Source organism: Miscanthus floridulus, chromosome 14 (assembly GCF_019320115.1).
Source record: "Miscanthus floridulus cultivar M001 chromosome 14, ASM1932011v1, whole genome shotgun sequence".
Classification (NCBI taxonomy): Eukaryota; Viridiplantae; Streptophyta; class Magnoliopsida; order Poales; family Poaceae; genus Miscanthus; species Miscanthus floridulus.
This window is the reverse complement of record NC_089593.1, coordinates 72,448,065-72,464,043: the sequence shown is the minus strand read 5'-3', so window position 1 is coordinate 72,464,043 and position 15,979 is coordinate 72,448,065. Positions and strand designations below refer to the sequence as shown.

At 39.8% G+C, this 15,979-nt stretch overlaps 1 non-coding gene and 2 pseudogenes across 1 annotated transcript; all 3 read right to left on the bottom strand.

Moving 5' to 3' along the window:
* Positions 1-30: 30 nt before the first annotated feature.
* Positions 31-103, bottom strand: TRNAK-CUU (transfer RNA lysine (anticodon CUU)). Its single transcript has one exon. It is a non-coding gene; the product is annotated as a tRNA-Lys (tRNA).
* A 182-nt stretch (positions 104-285) lies between these two features.
* Positions 286-4,994, bottom strand: LOC136504256 (diacylglycerol kinase 1-like; annotated as a pseudogene).
* Positions 4,995-7,764: 2,770 nt separating this feature from the next.
* On the bottom strand, positions 7,765-9,813 carry LOC136503722 (L10-interacting MYB domain-containing protein-like; annotated as a pseudogene).
* Between the last annotated feature and the right edge of the window lie 6,166 nt (positions 9,814-15,979).

Genomic DNA, 15,979 nt, shown 5'->3' with positions numbered 1-15,979 from the left:
TGCAACAGAGCAAACAACAAAAAGTTAACCCGCCCACCGTGGGGCTCGAACCCACGACCACAAGGTTAAGAGCCTTGCGCTCTACCGACTGAGCTAGACGGGCTTGCTTGTTACTGCTGCTAGTATAAATCTATTTTACTTTTGTTATATAGGACAAACAGGGACAAATATACAAATTATGTGAGAAGATGAAAAATGAAACCCAGTACAAGAACAAGGCAGAAAAACCGTTGTTTAAAGTTTCAGCAATCCATACGACCGGTATCAGAATTTCCAGCCTCAACAAGCACAAGAGCGCACAGATAAGCTTTTTTTATTTTTGCAAGGAAGAGCGCACAGATAAGCTTTTTTTTTTTTTTGCGAGGAAGAGCACACAGATAAGCTCTTTTAGTGCAATAAGCAACTAAGGCTCAGATCATCCCAATAGGGTGTACAAAATTTTACACAGAATTATACACAAGCACAATCCAATCAGGCATAAGATACCATGACCGTATGTACAAACGACCAGGCGGTGATTCCCTAGTAGCCCGGAAGGAAGCCTCTGGCAGCTGAGAACGTGAGAGAAAGCTATAGGGTGAGCTACACACAACTAGAAGCACTAGCGTTAGAACTGTCCTACAAAAGCCTAGATGCTATCTCCTGGAGCAAAGTCCTCTTCTGCGAGGCTGAGATAATGCCACTGTTCTCGGCGTTTTCCAAGATGTCGGCCATTACCGAAGCGGCATGACCGAGTGGTTCTTCGGAGACTCTCTTAAGCATGAAGGCCTGCACAAGAGAGGCATCGTTGTAGGCCAGGGAAGACAGGAAAAACGCAGATGCAGTTAAATTTATATAAACTAAAGGGAGAGAGGTGAACCTGGCTATGATGAGAAACCTCTATGGTGCCCTGGCTCCTGGGACCATGGCTCTCCATCAACTTGAATTGGCATTGTAGTACTGATTTCAACCTTTATATGATGACCTTGGGCTAATCTTTTTGCACGAGAAAGCCCAATCCTAGAGCAAGTTTAGCCATTATCCATTAATCAGGTGGTTAATTATTTTATTATATCAGGTAACCAACACCATAGAGCCTAGAATGAGGAAGATTACTTCTTCCATACCTGCAGTCTTCCGAGATGCAGCATTCCTGTGAAGCTAACAACTTCCAGTTTCTTGTCATGCATGGACTGAGGGAGGTAAGTGTCAGAGACATCATCCTCGTTCTTCCAAAGGTCAACCCCTCCCATGTAGCTCCTGATGTTGGCGACAAGGATACCTTCAGAGTCCTGCAAATCAAAGGAATAAAAAGTAAGGCCACATAGTTTTACTAGAAGATGCTTCTCCAATATGTTCAAAGGACATAAGAAGCCTGCAAAAGTTCCTTGAAGTGTAGTAACTATATTTCGTCATTAATTGTGCATAACTGGGTTTCTTATGAATTCTTTCTTGCAGATATGCCAGTCAAAATAATGTGTTTACGACAAAACGTAAAAAGAGCAGAGAAGAATAGTCACAATGCAATGCACTTGCCTGAGGAATATCAATTTTGGATCCATCTATCTCGAGCTTGACATCCCAAGGAAAACAATCAAATGTGTTATCCATAATGTTCTTTGCTCCCTCTCTTGCATACAGCACCTTGTTCATAAACTACAAAAATAGTTGTATCCTATTCAGGGATAGGAAAAAACTGTGTAACTAATACATAGAATGGTGCATGTGCAGAATAAACAGCGTGAAAAATTGTCAAGCATGGGAATATGATTACCATATGAAAGTTCAACTGTAGCAATTAGTAATGCAAACATGACTACATGAGTCTTCAAAAAGTTATCAAAGAAAATAGATTATCAAGATTTGAGTAAAACCCATTTTCAGATTGCCAAAGCAGTGTATAAGATAGACCTATTCAACAATTTGAAACCAGCACTACTACATATTTTCAGATATATGTGCTACCAAACAGTAGTTAAAGCAATAGGAATATTTAATATTTCCAGCACTACTAGCGAGTTTAAAAACATATATTTGTACATTTGATGTAATAATATCTATTATACTTTATACAGATATAATAATCAACAAACAATATGTACAGAAGTTAAAGCCCTCAAGCTTGTACATATTGCCTGATGCTACTCTGAACACTAAATTTTCATAGCATAATTCGTCCAAGAGAAACTGGGAAAATAAAGAACAATAGAGCATTGTCATCCTTGCAAAAGTGCAACACAAGTCCACCAACAAGTGCAAAGGAGTCAGGAAACATAGCAGGGAGTCAGGGTGCAAGCGAGCAGGTGTTACCTGGCTATAAAACCGTTCAGGATTCTCTTCCCTCAGATTGTGTATATCTAAGGCAACCTTTGCATCACAGCCAACCCCTGAAAAAGCAAGAGTATTATGGTTATCTGACTATGCAGGAATCTACCTAAAGAATCCTAGCAAAGAAATAGTTGCATGGACATACCAAAGTAGTTGTTCATAAATTTTGGTGGTGCCATAAGTTTCCCTTGGTTGTCCTTTATGGTGATCTTCCATCTGTCAAGAACAGTGACTGCTGCATGCTCTACATCTTGCAAAACTGAGAATAGACCTCCCCGCTTCTCAATAACACCAAGGCCACCACCCCAACATAAAACCCTAGCAAGATCATTACCAGTACCAGGCTGGAAGGATGGCTACAGGAGGTGGAGTTTCAAACTTCTGTTTCTCAATGGCATCCAAAACCCATCCAGCAGTGCCATCTCCACCACATACAAGAACTCTGAAATGGGTTACCTTCCGAAATAAAGCTAAACCAACATCTGGACCTTGCTGTTTGCTCAACTCGAAAACCTAACGGAAATGAGTTAGTACCATAATAGAAAGTTGCTTCTAGTTATATCATCAAGAACCACCAGAACCAATAAAATGAATCAGTTTAAAAAGACAAGGTGGAGGATTAACTGAACTTAACTAAGCAACTTGAGCTAAACTTTACCGATACAAAAGGTTGTGCGCAGAATAAAGTTTTGGATAAATCGAGTATAAGAGGATTTATTAAAGCTGCAGTCAGCCCTAAAGATATATAAGCCACACGATAACATTACTTGATTTGTGCTAAAAAACAAATATATATATATATAAAATAAAAAGGGGTGCTAGATGTGTCAAAAAAACAGAGAAAATCTTCAAGGAAACGTACACAACTGAAAACTGGTTAAAGAGCTTGAAGCATACCAACCTGCACAGGATTAAGAAGAATCTGCAGGCGCTGTCTCAGTGAATCACCATTCTGGGCACCACTTCTCTTGTTAATGAAAACAAGAAGCGGCCTAGAATCAGAAGGCACGTTGATAATTTCATACTTCTGATTGTTCTGTACATGAGAATTCTCACGTTGTACATTTGATCTATTAGTTGTAGCTGCGTTATCTGGTACATGTTGCTTATCTTTCTCTGATTCAGAGCTTTGATGTACCTCATTGAGTTCGCCATTGGCCTGATCATCCCTCCTCTTTGCTGCGCTGTTTACTTCTTGTGAATCTCCTTCAACATCAGATGGTAGCTCAATAGCCCCAGAGCTATCTGAATCAGCAGAAGCACTACTCCTTTTGTACCTTTTACTACGAATCCGAATTCTCTCTCGGACAGTAGAAGCCAATTCATTAGCCCCATTTGTGATAGAACTCAAAATCCCAGCACCTGTCCAATGAAGCTCCTTAACACAAAGAGGTGATAATATCAACCGCTTCAGTGGTCCCAAGTCACAGATATCACCAGTTTCCTTGGCCAAGCTGCTGTGACAATCAACATGCACCAGCCTCTGACACCACATACAGTACCAAACCGGAGACCCCGCAAGGAAAGCCCCATTGCAAGATTCATCACAGTAGCAACAGAAAGAGTCTTCTTCAGAGTGATCCGCACTGTCGATCCATTGCACAGCCCACTGGTGAAGCACATGGTCCAAACCAGCCATAGATACACACTTGCAATCCTTGTGCGCATTCCCCGAGCAGCTCGGATGCGCGGCGGCGCCGCAGATATCGCACTGATGGATGGTCCCCCCAGAGTACTGAGGAGGTGAAACGGACTTCAAGCACACGCAGCATTTCAGGCCTTTACTGCAGGGGGACAACTTCTTTCCTCCAGATGTGGGACGCAGCGGGCACCTTGTCCTTCCATTTCTTGTACCTCTTGGCCCTGGCCTTGATAGCCTTTATCAGGCTCAAGCTGATGTTCTTGTTCAACTGATTGACTGTGTAGTAAATTGTCACCGCACCAACAAATGCGAAAACAACAGTGGCGATTATCACAGACCAATACTCCGAGACGTACGCAGAGACGCCGACCCAGCTAGGATGCAGCATCTTGTGTGTCCCTGCACCAACCATCAGGTAAGGACACAATTCACTGAAACAAATTCAGTGTGGTGGTGGGGAGACCGATGGTTGTACAATACTAATAAGCAAAAATTTTTGTGCCTATCATCTAGACTCTAGTTATGATTCTCTAGTGCTGTATTGCTGTTAATCATTCCAAAGGGTTGCGACTTGGGAGTTCTGATTTCTGAACCTGTAAGCGCCCATTCAGCGGCTTGCCACTAAAACAAAAAAAAGTCAGAAATCCCACACGCAATACAACTTATTGAATCCTTGTACGCACAAAATGATCGAACGAAGGCCTCAGCCAGATACAGCCTCGAATGAACCAGCAAGTTGTTCACCAAATAATCCTCCTCGAAACCCTAATCGCTAATCTCATCGTAGCACTCGTAATGAACAGCCAAAAAGCAGGCAGAACTTGCTGTCTGTTGCATAAAACAAGCGGAGAGAGGGATCTTACGAGATCAGGGCACCCGGGGAGAGGATGCGGGTCGGGAATCGGAACCAACCCGCTCGTGCTCACATTGCGATCCTCGAACGGCCCGCTCGCTCGCCGTCGCTGCTGCGCTTTCCCCCTTCCCCTCCCTCCGCTCTCCGATTCGCTGCCGCAGGAAAGGCAAAAGCCGCGGAGCCTGTGGTAACGATAATAATTGATAATAAAAATAAAAATAATATAGTAATACTAAATTAATGGGGGATTAGCGAGGTAATTGCGCCGGATGTGCGGGCTCGGATGTCTCGGGCCACGTCACGAGGGCGCGATCATGGCCGTTGAGGGAGGAACGGACGGAGGAGATTTGGAGGTCACACGTGGGGAGGGGAGCAGGTTTGATTCAGGCGTATCGGGGGCCCACCTGCAGTGTGATGAGACGCCGACCTCGAGACGCTTCTCGATGGCGTGCTTGACGGGCCGACATTCGATGCTCAGGCTCAAAATTAAAATCAAACGAATTTTTATAATAATATGTTATCTTTTAGAACATGGAATTGCTCTGAATTGATTTCATTATTAGACCATATTTTATTTCACGTCCTTGGCCGGACCCAAAATCTCTTCCAGAGCCCACCAGAATTATTTATAAATTCATTCTTTGAGAACAATAATTTCATCAATAAAAAATAAGAAAAATATGCTCCACTCGCTAAATGAATATGCAGGATTTAACTTTCACCATTTCAAATGGCAAAAAATTTTCTTCCCGGCAATTTAGTTGGATGGATTTTTCTATTGTGCATAGTTGATCTTAAAAATTTACTCACTCCATCCAAAAAAATGCAACTATAAGAGTTATGCAAGTCAAACTAGCCTAAGTTTGATCATTTTTTTAGTGAATAGTATTAATATTTATATCTCCAACTAGGTTTACTAAAAATATATTTTATAATTAATTTAATGATACTTATTTAGTATTAAATGTTAATATCTTTTTTACTCCCTCTGTCCCATAAAAAATCATTCCCGCTTACCTAAAAAAATCAACTATCTTTAATTTTGACCATATATATAACAAAATATTAATACTTATGGTACATAATTAGTATCATTGATAGATCTTCGAATATATTTTTATAATAAACGTTTTTGAAGATATAAGTGTTGTTAATATTTTATATAAATCTAGTCAAATTTAAAAAGTTTTACCAGTACGAATCCTATGGTTCCTGATGCAAATATACAAGAGAGAAAGGAAATATAAAAGTGGTTAGGATGATTAGAGTTAATCCCGGATTGTGATGTAAAATTGTCTTCTACTCCCTCCATTTTAAATTATAAGTCATTCCAGAAATCTTGGAGAGTCAAAGCATATCAAGTTTGACCAAATTATAGAGAAAATTAAAAAAATTATAACATCAAATTGATATACTATGAAAATATCATTAATGAAGAATCTACTTAGCTTGTACCATAAATATTATTATTTTATCATATAAATTTAGTTAAACTTGAGATCCTTTGACTTTCCAAGATTTTTGTAATGACTTATAATTTAGGATGAAGGGGGTATATTTTAGGACCGAGATATTCGAAACTGTTAGAGGAATCCAATAAATATGCTCAGCCACTTGGAAAACTTGTTGATTTACCAAGTGTTTTTTTTTTTTGGGAACAATTGGAGATGCTCTAACTCCTTTCTCTTCCCTTGGATTTCTATATCTTCATCCAGGATCGAAGAGCTTGTGCAGTCTCCTCCAAGGCTCCGAACATATTATCCTTAACGCGTGACCATGTTTCTATGCTGCACCTGAATCCATCATTTGTCTCACGCTCGTGACACCACGTACTTGAACCTGACAATAATAAACAATGGATGTGTTTGTTTGAAGAATAAGGTGATGCATCTTCTTCTTACTTCTTTTTCTTATTTGATTTGTGGAATGGAATAAGTTAGTCCATCACTACCCCATTCCTCACAGACTAATAATTAGTATATACATGAGGAATATGTTGATTCTACTAAAATTTATGAGATAAACTCATGATGCACCACCTCATGAAGTTTGCAGTGATTCCACAAACCAAACACACTATATATTTTCTAGGAGTTGCTGGAAGGGGCAGACAAAATCCATCGTAGTTTCTCAAAAACTCAGACATAATTTTGTTGACGCTCAAATTAGGCCCAAGCTGGTTTTAGAATCAACCCATGTCCGTTTTGGCCTAATCAAAGAAAAACTCTATGAAACAACAAATGACCAAATTGGTTTTTCAACGGAATAAGACAACCCCTACTCATTATAAAATATGGGGTACACAGCCGATTGAGGTATATACACAACTACACAATCAATCTTTTATCAAATTGCCCACTTTTTACCCATTATCTCTTCCAACCCCCTTGTATTATCGCATCTTCTCAAAAACCTACACGAAGAATGAACGTAGAAGATACCCCATCTAACAAACAATATATCAGAACATATAGGGAAAAATCCAAAAAAAATAAAGATAGCAGTTTTGTTCTATCGATTCATAGACCGCAATACTAATCTAATGTTGATAATTTTAAGTCAACGAGATCAATAGCGACATCAAATATTATGTCTGTGGCCATCACATAGCAAAGTACATGGTTCTTTTCTAGATTTTAGATGAAACTAATGATTGAGAAAATAGTAACCATCTCCAGACCAAAAAATACAATTGGACAATTAAATATTAATACATATACCTAATTTTGAATAACAAAAAATAAATTAATTGGCAATGAAGGCATATGTGTTCTTTGCCGAAGACCATTTCTCCCACATGCATCCCTTCTCTTCTTTGTGTTCCTCATCACTCATTGGTTTTGAAAAGTAGGTAGTAAAGCAATAGTTAGGATAATACTGAAATATGAAATGTTTCACACATCTTTTTAGTTAATTCAAAAGAATCCAGGATAGGGCATGGGAGAGGTGAGTACTCCATGCTTCACTTGCACTGCTCAGCAATCTGCATAGGTTAAGTGTAAGTGGTAGCTAAAATAGTACAACATCAAAGAGCGGAACCTATGGCAGGAAAAGAAATTCAATGTAGGACAAGTGTATTCTAACCGTAGGTAACTACTATGCTAGTTTGTAATCAACACCGAATTTTATTGTTTTAGTGAACTTTTGACAGCAGACAACATATCTCATTTAAGAAAAGTGACACTAGCTAGATCGATTGCATCTTTGACAACAAAAACCATATATCTCAGTGAACCATTGAATTTTCGACAATAAACCCTAACAAATCATATATGCGACATCCAAAGGAAAGTGTGTGATATCATATGAGGGGTCAAGAAAAACGACACTAGCTAGATTGATTGCATCAACTGCTAGCCAACCATCTACAAAGCTAGCAACAACATACATACAAGCAGGTGGCTAGTCAAGAAAATTGTAACTTTGTGTAAGTAGAACACTACATTAGGTCATGTTCTAACACTACACTAGGTCATCTTCTAACTATGAGTCTTAGCTCCTTTCAATAAAACAGTCTTAGCGTCAAATTAGTCTCATTATACAGGTTCAGTTAAGATGATCTAATGCTATAAGAGGAGAAAACAAAGATGACAAACAAACATATCTAGTGCTAGAAGAAGAGAGAAAGCTAAGGCAACAAGCAAACACACTGGTGAAATTTTTTTCTTTAGCCAAATTAGTCGAACATTTGGATTTTTTTGTCTTCATAAATATTTGTCGATTCATCTCAGATTGGAAGAGCTCATTAGCATCTGCCTTCTGCTCATCAGTTAAGTCTTTCATGCCATCCACAACATCAATGCACTTCTCCACACAATAATCATCTTCCTGTTTCTTCTCATCTATTTGGATCTTTCTAAACTCTATGAATTCGCTTATTTTAGCAGCCATTTGACTTTGCTTCTGTATTTTATTTCCACTAGCACCTTCTTGGTCCTCTAAATTGAGATTGGATGGTACAGATTGCACTTCTGGGCCCTTGATTTGAGGAAATGGATTTGTACCATTAACAGCAAAATAGATGCCAATGGTATCAAAGGCAACAACTTTGTTATGCATACTTTGTTCAGTGTGACTTCTTTTTGCTGGAGGTCTTGCTGTCTTGCTAGGAGGACGTTCAGTCGATGTAAAATTCAAATCTCTAGTGGTGATACTTCCTATTAAAAAACAAAATATAAATTAGATGCTTGACTAAAGGCAAAATTACCTCACAACTCTAACACTCTTACTTCTAAAGAATAAGTTAATCTATGCTGTTAATCTATATTGACCAGCTACTGCTAAGAGTTATGATCATAAAATACTATCCAAACTTCAATGCATAATCTATCAATCCCGACTAGTGACCAATGAGTCATGACAGCAGAATGTAAAATTGCCAAACAAACAGGACAACACACAACTCATATTCTAGTGCCAAATAGGACCAAGGGCCAAGGACCAGAACCAAGACATGAATTTTTTAGCATCAAATCAAATCAAAAGAGAAACATTTGCCGCATTATGTGATCATTACCTGCATACAATGATGCCAAGTTTTCATATAGAGGAAATGACTTCTTTTGGAACTTACTAACTTTGGCATTCCCCTATTAAATGCAACAAAACAACATTTTGATTAGCTTTTTAAAAGAACGAAACCATAACACAAACATAGCTAGCTTTATAAAGAGTGAAAATGACTAACCTCGATCATTTCATCCCAAATCTTTGGTTCAGCAATAATCATGCATAATGACCCATTCCAACTAGCATCACTATTTTTCCTAGCATCTCGTATTATCATGTAGTTCTCTTTCAACTCCTTTTCCTTTGATTGTATTTGTTGTTTTATAAAATGAGCCAAAGGAAACTTTTCATTGAACTGTTTGGTGATATTTCTCCAACCCTCTCTTGTCCAACCATTTTGTTTCTTGTACATAGGGATATTGGCATGCTCTTTCATTATGTCCACAAGTCCTTTCTCATATGTATAGCTCCATACAGCCCTTGTACTCTGGGATGTTGACATGGCTGACAATAATGAGACATAAATGTAACAAGTTAAAATGTTGATAATGATGGACAATGCTTTAAATCACCATCTAACTATTATAGGCAGTTCACGTTGCTTGCACTATTTGATCTCGTAGTGTGTTGCTATCATTCGATTACATCTCATTTGGGTAATTGTTACCCCCTCTAGCAAATCAACAGAAGTGGCTGGGTCAATATGTTTGTGGTTGGTGGTCTACCCAACTATCTTGCCTATTGTGCCCACTTATATTTTTTTCCACAACAGCAAAGCCGAATTTCATTACTTGACAACAACGAAATTACAAGAGTTTGTAACGTAAAAGCAAACTATGTAAACTGCAAAATGCCACATTAGACTGAACACAGAGGGTTCATCTAATTGGCACAGCCCCGACTACGACACCTAAAAGTATTAACCCACAACGTCAAGCGTTCGCCGCTATACAACGAAACCAAACCCAACGCAACATAGCAAATCTATTACAGCCCAAATGGCTTCTTTGACAACACACAGGCTATGATCAGTTCTCTAGCAAAAGACTCTTCGCAATATGAAGAATCAACAATTGCCATAATCTCACACAGCACGCTCTATGACCCCTTACCCATGCCGTCTCATCAACGTATGAATCAACAAATTTTGGAGAGGAACTTGGATAGGATCTTGGAGCTAACCTAGAGTGGATCTAGATCTAGAAGCTAAGGCGGAGGTGGCGGCAATGGCGGGGATCGTGTGTCGACATTGAGTGGACCCGAAAGCCATGTGTCGAGGGAGAGGCTGCCGATGATCTAATGCTATAAGAGGAGAAAACAAAGATGACAAACAAACATATCTAGTGCTAGAAGAAGAGAGAAAGCTATGGCAACAAGCAAACACACCCGTGAAATTTTTTCTTTAGCCAAATTAGTCGAACATTTGAATTTTTTGTCTTCATAAATATTTGTCGATTCATCTCAGATTGGAAGAGCTCTTTAGCTTCTGCCTTCTGCTCATCAGTTAAGTCTTCCATGCCATCCACAACATCAATGCACTTCTCCACACAATAATCATCTTCCTGTTTCTTCTTCTCATCTATCTGGATCTTTCTAAACTCTATGAATTCGCTTATTTTAGCAGCCATTTGACTTTGTTTCTATATTTTATTTCCACTAGCATCTTCTTGGTCCTCTAAATTGAGATTGGATGGTACAGATTGCACTTCTGGGGCTGCCGATGGAGAAGAGTTATTGAGGTGAGGAAGAAGATAGCGGCGGCGGCGAGGCGAGGAGCCAAGGATGACAGTGGGGGCAACGCTTCCATCTTGCGCGTTGACTCATTTAGGAAAAAGCTGTCGGGCTCGAGCGTGCAAGAGCAGCCGCCCCGAGGAAAATTCAGGGTTCAGGTTGACCTTCCCCTTCGTGTGGGCTTCCAAATGAAGAGGAAGCCTGGGCCATGGTTGAGTTTCGCATGGGCTTCTTGCTAGGGGAAAGGCCATGACATGGACATGGGTGAAAGCATTTAGGCCCCTAGTTGAATTTTGGTGATTAATGATGACACGATTACTGTGACTAACGTGTGTTTTGCAGAGGCAATTTGAGTTAGGTCATGGTAATGATGATTAATTGGGCAATTATGGTATTCATGCCCCTGTCGATGAAAATCATTTTGATTTTCAAAGGATGGACGACAAGGTTAAGTACGGACTAGTTCTTAGTGTCATTTGGCGTTGGAGAGACACTTAGAGTAGTTTAGGACTTTGTTAGGTGTGGTGCACACTTGTTAAACTTAGCACTAGGTAGCTCAAGTATAGCCCAAAGATTGATTGAAGTCAAACTCATTCACAAAGGTGCATGATTTGGAAGTGAATGGAGTTTTGTTTCATTGATCGAATGTGGTAGAAGCAGTGATCAGATGCTACTATGCTGAGTCCGGTCAGTTGTTGGCATGCGCTGCAGGAGCAGAAGGACGACCGGATGCTGGCTCCTAAGCAGGTGTGCGCAACCATAGCAGAGAGCGCACAGCACTGACAAAGGACCGGACACTGAGAACGTTGTGACCTAACACACTAGAGGTCGCGTCCAGCCAACAACAGTAAGCATCTAGAGAAGGAAATTGCTGATCGGACGCGTCAGATGGGTGACAATCTGATGCTGGATAGAGTTCGGTCTCTGTTATGGTCTGATGATTGTGCTTGTGTCATGTAGCCATTGGCTACTGACCGAACGTGTCCGGTCACTTTGACCTGAGCGTCCGATCACCCTAAAAATGCTGAGTTGGACCCCAACGGGTATGTTTTGAAGTGGGGAGTATAAATACTTCTCCCACTCATCCAACTTAGCTCTCTTACCCATTTGTTCAGCTAAGAAACACCTTTAGAGTGCAAGGGAGAGCAAGAGCCTAGTGGGGTGATTGAGATTTAAGAATCTAAGATTAAGGACCTTATTAGTGCATAGGGAGTAGCAAGTGTGCATCCACCTTTCTCATTAGGCTTGTTATGGTCAAGTGAGAGTTTGTGCTTGTAACTATTGGTGATCGCCATCACCTAGATGGCTCGGTGATGATTGGAAGCTTGGTGATCATCCGGTGGAGCTTGTGGATGACCCAAGTCATAGTGTGAGCGGTCATGGGTGATTCACCGTGATGGAGTGTTGAAGAATTAGCCCATAGAGAGCACTTGATCCTTGTGTGGATCAAGGGGGAGCTACACCCTTGCGTCGGTGCTCCAACGAGGACTAGTGGAGAGTGGTGACTCTCTGATACCTCAAAAAAAATATCACCGCTTTCCTCTTCTTCTCTTTACTTTGAGCATTAAATTTGAGCAATTCAATTCATGTATTTACATTCTTAGAATTGCTATGCTAGAGTATGCTAGAGTAGGATTAGAACCTAGGGTGCAAAACTTTTGTGCGGTAGAGCAATAGAAACACTTCTAGGCACAAGAGGGTGAAATGGGCTAAGTGTAGGACTTAATTATTGCAAAAAATTTAGAATTAGCCCAATTCACCCCTCCCTCCTAGGCATCTTGATCCTTTCAATTGGTATCAGAGCCTCATGCTCCTTAAATTAGGCTTAACCGTCTAGAGCAAGATCTTGAGTGTTCTCTCCATTGACAAGTATGGGCATATTGTGATGGTGCTTCATCAAGGTGATCTTTCCACCGCTACACCAACGCAAATATTGGGGAAGATCAATGCACATCACTCCACAAGATGGATCTTCCTCCACCAAGAAGAAAGATTTGGCATTCTAGGCTAGCCAAGAGAAGAGAGGCAAAGCAAAAGTTGATCATGATAGCTCAAGTGATGATGAGATTGATAATGCAAGCCTCGCTCTCATGGTGAGAAGAACCACCAAGATGCTCAAAAAGTTAAACAAGAATGGTGTCAAGTTTGATGGCAAGAAGAAATTCTTCACTAGTAGTAGAAGGAAGCCCATCTCCAAAATGGATTGCTACAATTGTGGAGATCTTGGTCATCTAGCTCATCAATGCCCTAAGCCCAAGAAAGACAAGTACAAGAAGAAGTACAAGGGCAAGAAAGATGACTCAAGTGATGATGATGATGATGAGAAGAAGAAGAACAAGCCATACAAGAAGAAGAATGGCATAAAGAAGGAATTTCACAAGAAGAAGAAGAATGGCAAGGCCTATATTGTTGGTGATTGGCTCACGGACTTTGAATCATCAAGTGGCTCATCCGATGATGAAAGTGAAAATAAGAAGAAGAAGGTGGCCGCTCTTGTGATTGGCTCTTCACTATCTCCACCGACACCGTTGTCATCATCCTCTACACACCTATGCCTCATGGCCAAGGGTGAATGAAAGGTATAAAATGATGATGATAGTAGTGGTGATGACAATGCTAGTGATGATGAGAATGGTAGTGATAGTCATGAAGAATTTGAATCACCTTCTTATGATGATCTTGTCAAATTGCTAAACCAATACACTAAAATCATTAAAAAGACAAGAGCAAAAAATAAGAAGCTAGAACTTGAGAATGACTCACTCTTAGCAAAGTATGACATAGCCGAAAAGCTAGTGATGAGCTTAGAGAAGAGAATAAAATTGTGTCATCCAAACTCAAGGAGCTCAAAACCTCTAAAAGGGAGCTTAGAGAAAAACATGATAAACTTGAGGGGATACACAATGAGCTCACCACTAGTTACAACTTGCTAAAAGAAGAGTACACCAATCTCAAGATTAATCATGATAATCTTGTTCTTTCTCATGAGTTATTGCCTAATGAGCTGCATGATGCTACTAGCAATGTTGTTAAGATTGATATAGCCACATCATGTGATGACTTGATTGTTGAGAGCATTGAGCAAGGTTCTAGTAGCAAAGGCAAGAAAGTGGTTGAGTCCAACAACTATGATGATTATGTCAAGCTCAAGAATGAGAATAAAAAGCTCAAGAAGGATCTTGAAAAGCTATCGACCACCAACACAATTGTGATAGAGAATCTTGACAATAATCATGATATGGCTATTGAGAATGAGATGCTTAGAGAAGAGAACAAGAGACTCAAGATGGAGAAGAATCATGATGAACTTAGAGAAGAAAATAAGAAACTCAAGTTGGAGAAAGAACATCTCAAGACCGGTTTAAGCAAGTTCACAAGAGGCCAATATCTTCAAAGTGAGCTACTTATAAATACCGTGATGAAGATGGATAGAAGTGGTATTGGGTTCTTGGCAAATCAAGAGAAGAAAGCTCAAGCTCAACATCAACAACAATAAAAGTCAAAGCCTAAGCCAAAGAGATGCTTTGAGTGTGGACAAGAAGGTCACTTTACTCATGAGTGTGAAACTCTACCACCACAACCCTTGCCCAAGCATGCTAGATCCTTTGCTTTCAATGCTCACTACATGCTTAGAAAAGATTATAGTGGAAATATGAAAGTTATGTTCTTATGTCCACCCAACAAGAATAGGCCTAAGCAAATTTGGGTTACTAAGTCACTAATTGAGAAAGTCAAGGTCCCTCATCAAGTTTGGGTCCCTAAACAACAAGCTTGATCTCTTGTGTGTGTGTAGGTGAACTATAAGACCGGTGGAAGTCATTGGGTTATTGATAGTGGTTGCACTCAACATATGACCAGTGATCCTCGTATGTTCACCTCACTAGATAAAGAAGTAGATGGTCAAGAAAGGATTACATTTAGTGACAATTCAAAGGGCAAAGTACAAGGGTTGGGTAAAGTTGCAATATTAAATGATCACTCAATATCAAATGTGCTATATGTTGCTTCATTGAGCTTCAACTTGCTATCCGTTGGTCAATTGTGTGATCTTGGCTTTCAATGTTTGTTCACCAAGAAGAAAGTGGTTATGTCAAAGAAAGATGATGATCAAGTTATATTCAAGGGCTTTAGATACAACAACCTATATCTAGTGGATTTCACCTCCGAAGATGCAAACTTAAAGACATGCTTATTCACCAAAACATCACTTGGATGGTTTTGGCATAGAAGACTTGCACATGTTGGGATGAGCTCACTTAAGAAGTTAATGAAAAATGAGTTGGTGAGAGGTTTGAAGGATGTGAAATTTGAGAAGGACAAGCTTTGTAGTGCATATCAAGCCGGCAAGTAAGTTGCAAACACTGATGCAACCAAAGCTTACATGTCAACAACAAGAGTGATAGAGCTTCTTTAGATGGATCTATTTGGGCCAACAACTTACAAGAGTTTAGGAGGCAACCTCTATTATCTTGTGATAGTTGGTGACTACTCTAGATACACTTGGGTGTTCTTCCTTTATGACAAGACCAAAGTGGCTGCATGTTTCAAGAAGTTTGTCAAGAGAGCACAAAATGAATTTGAAGTGAAGCTCAAGAACATAAGAAGTGACAATGGGAAAGAATTTGACAACACAAACATTAAAGCATATTGTGATAAAGTTGGGATTAAGCATGAGGTCTCCACAACCTACACTCTACAACAAAATGGTGTAGTAGAGAGAAAGAACCGGACATTAATCACCCTTGCAAGAACAATGCTTGATGAGTATAATACACCTCAAGATCTATGGGCGGAGGCCATCAACACCGCATGCTATGCATCTAACTACCTATTTCTCCAAAAGTTTCTTGGCAAGACCCTTTATGAGTTCTTCAATGGGAAGAAGCCGGATGTCTCATTCTTTCGGGTGTTTGATTGCAAATGCTACATCTACAAGA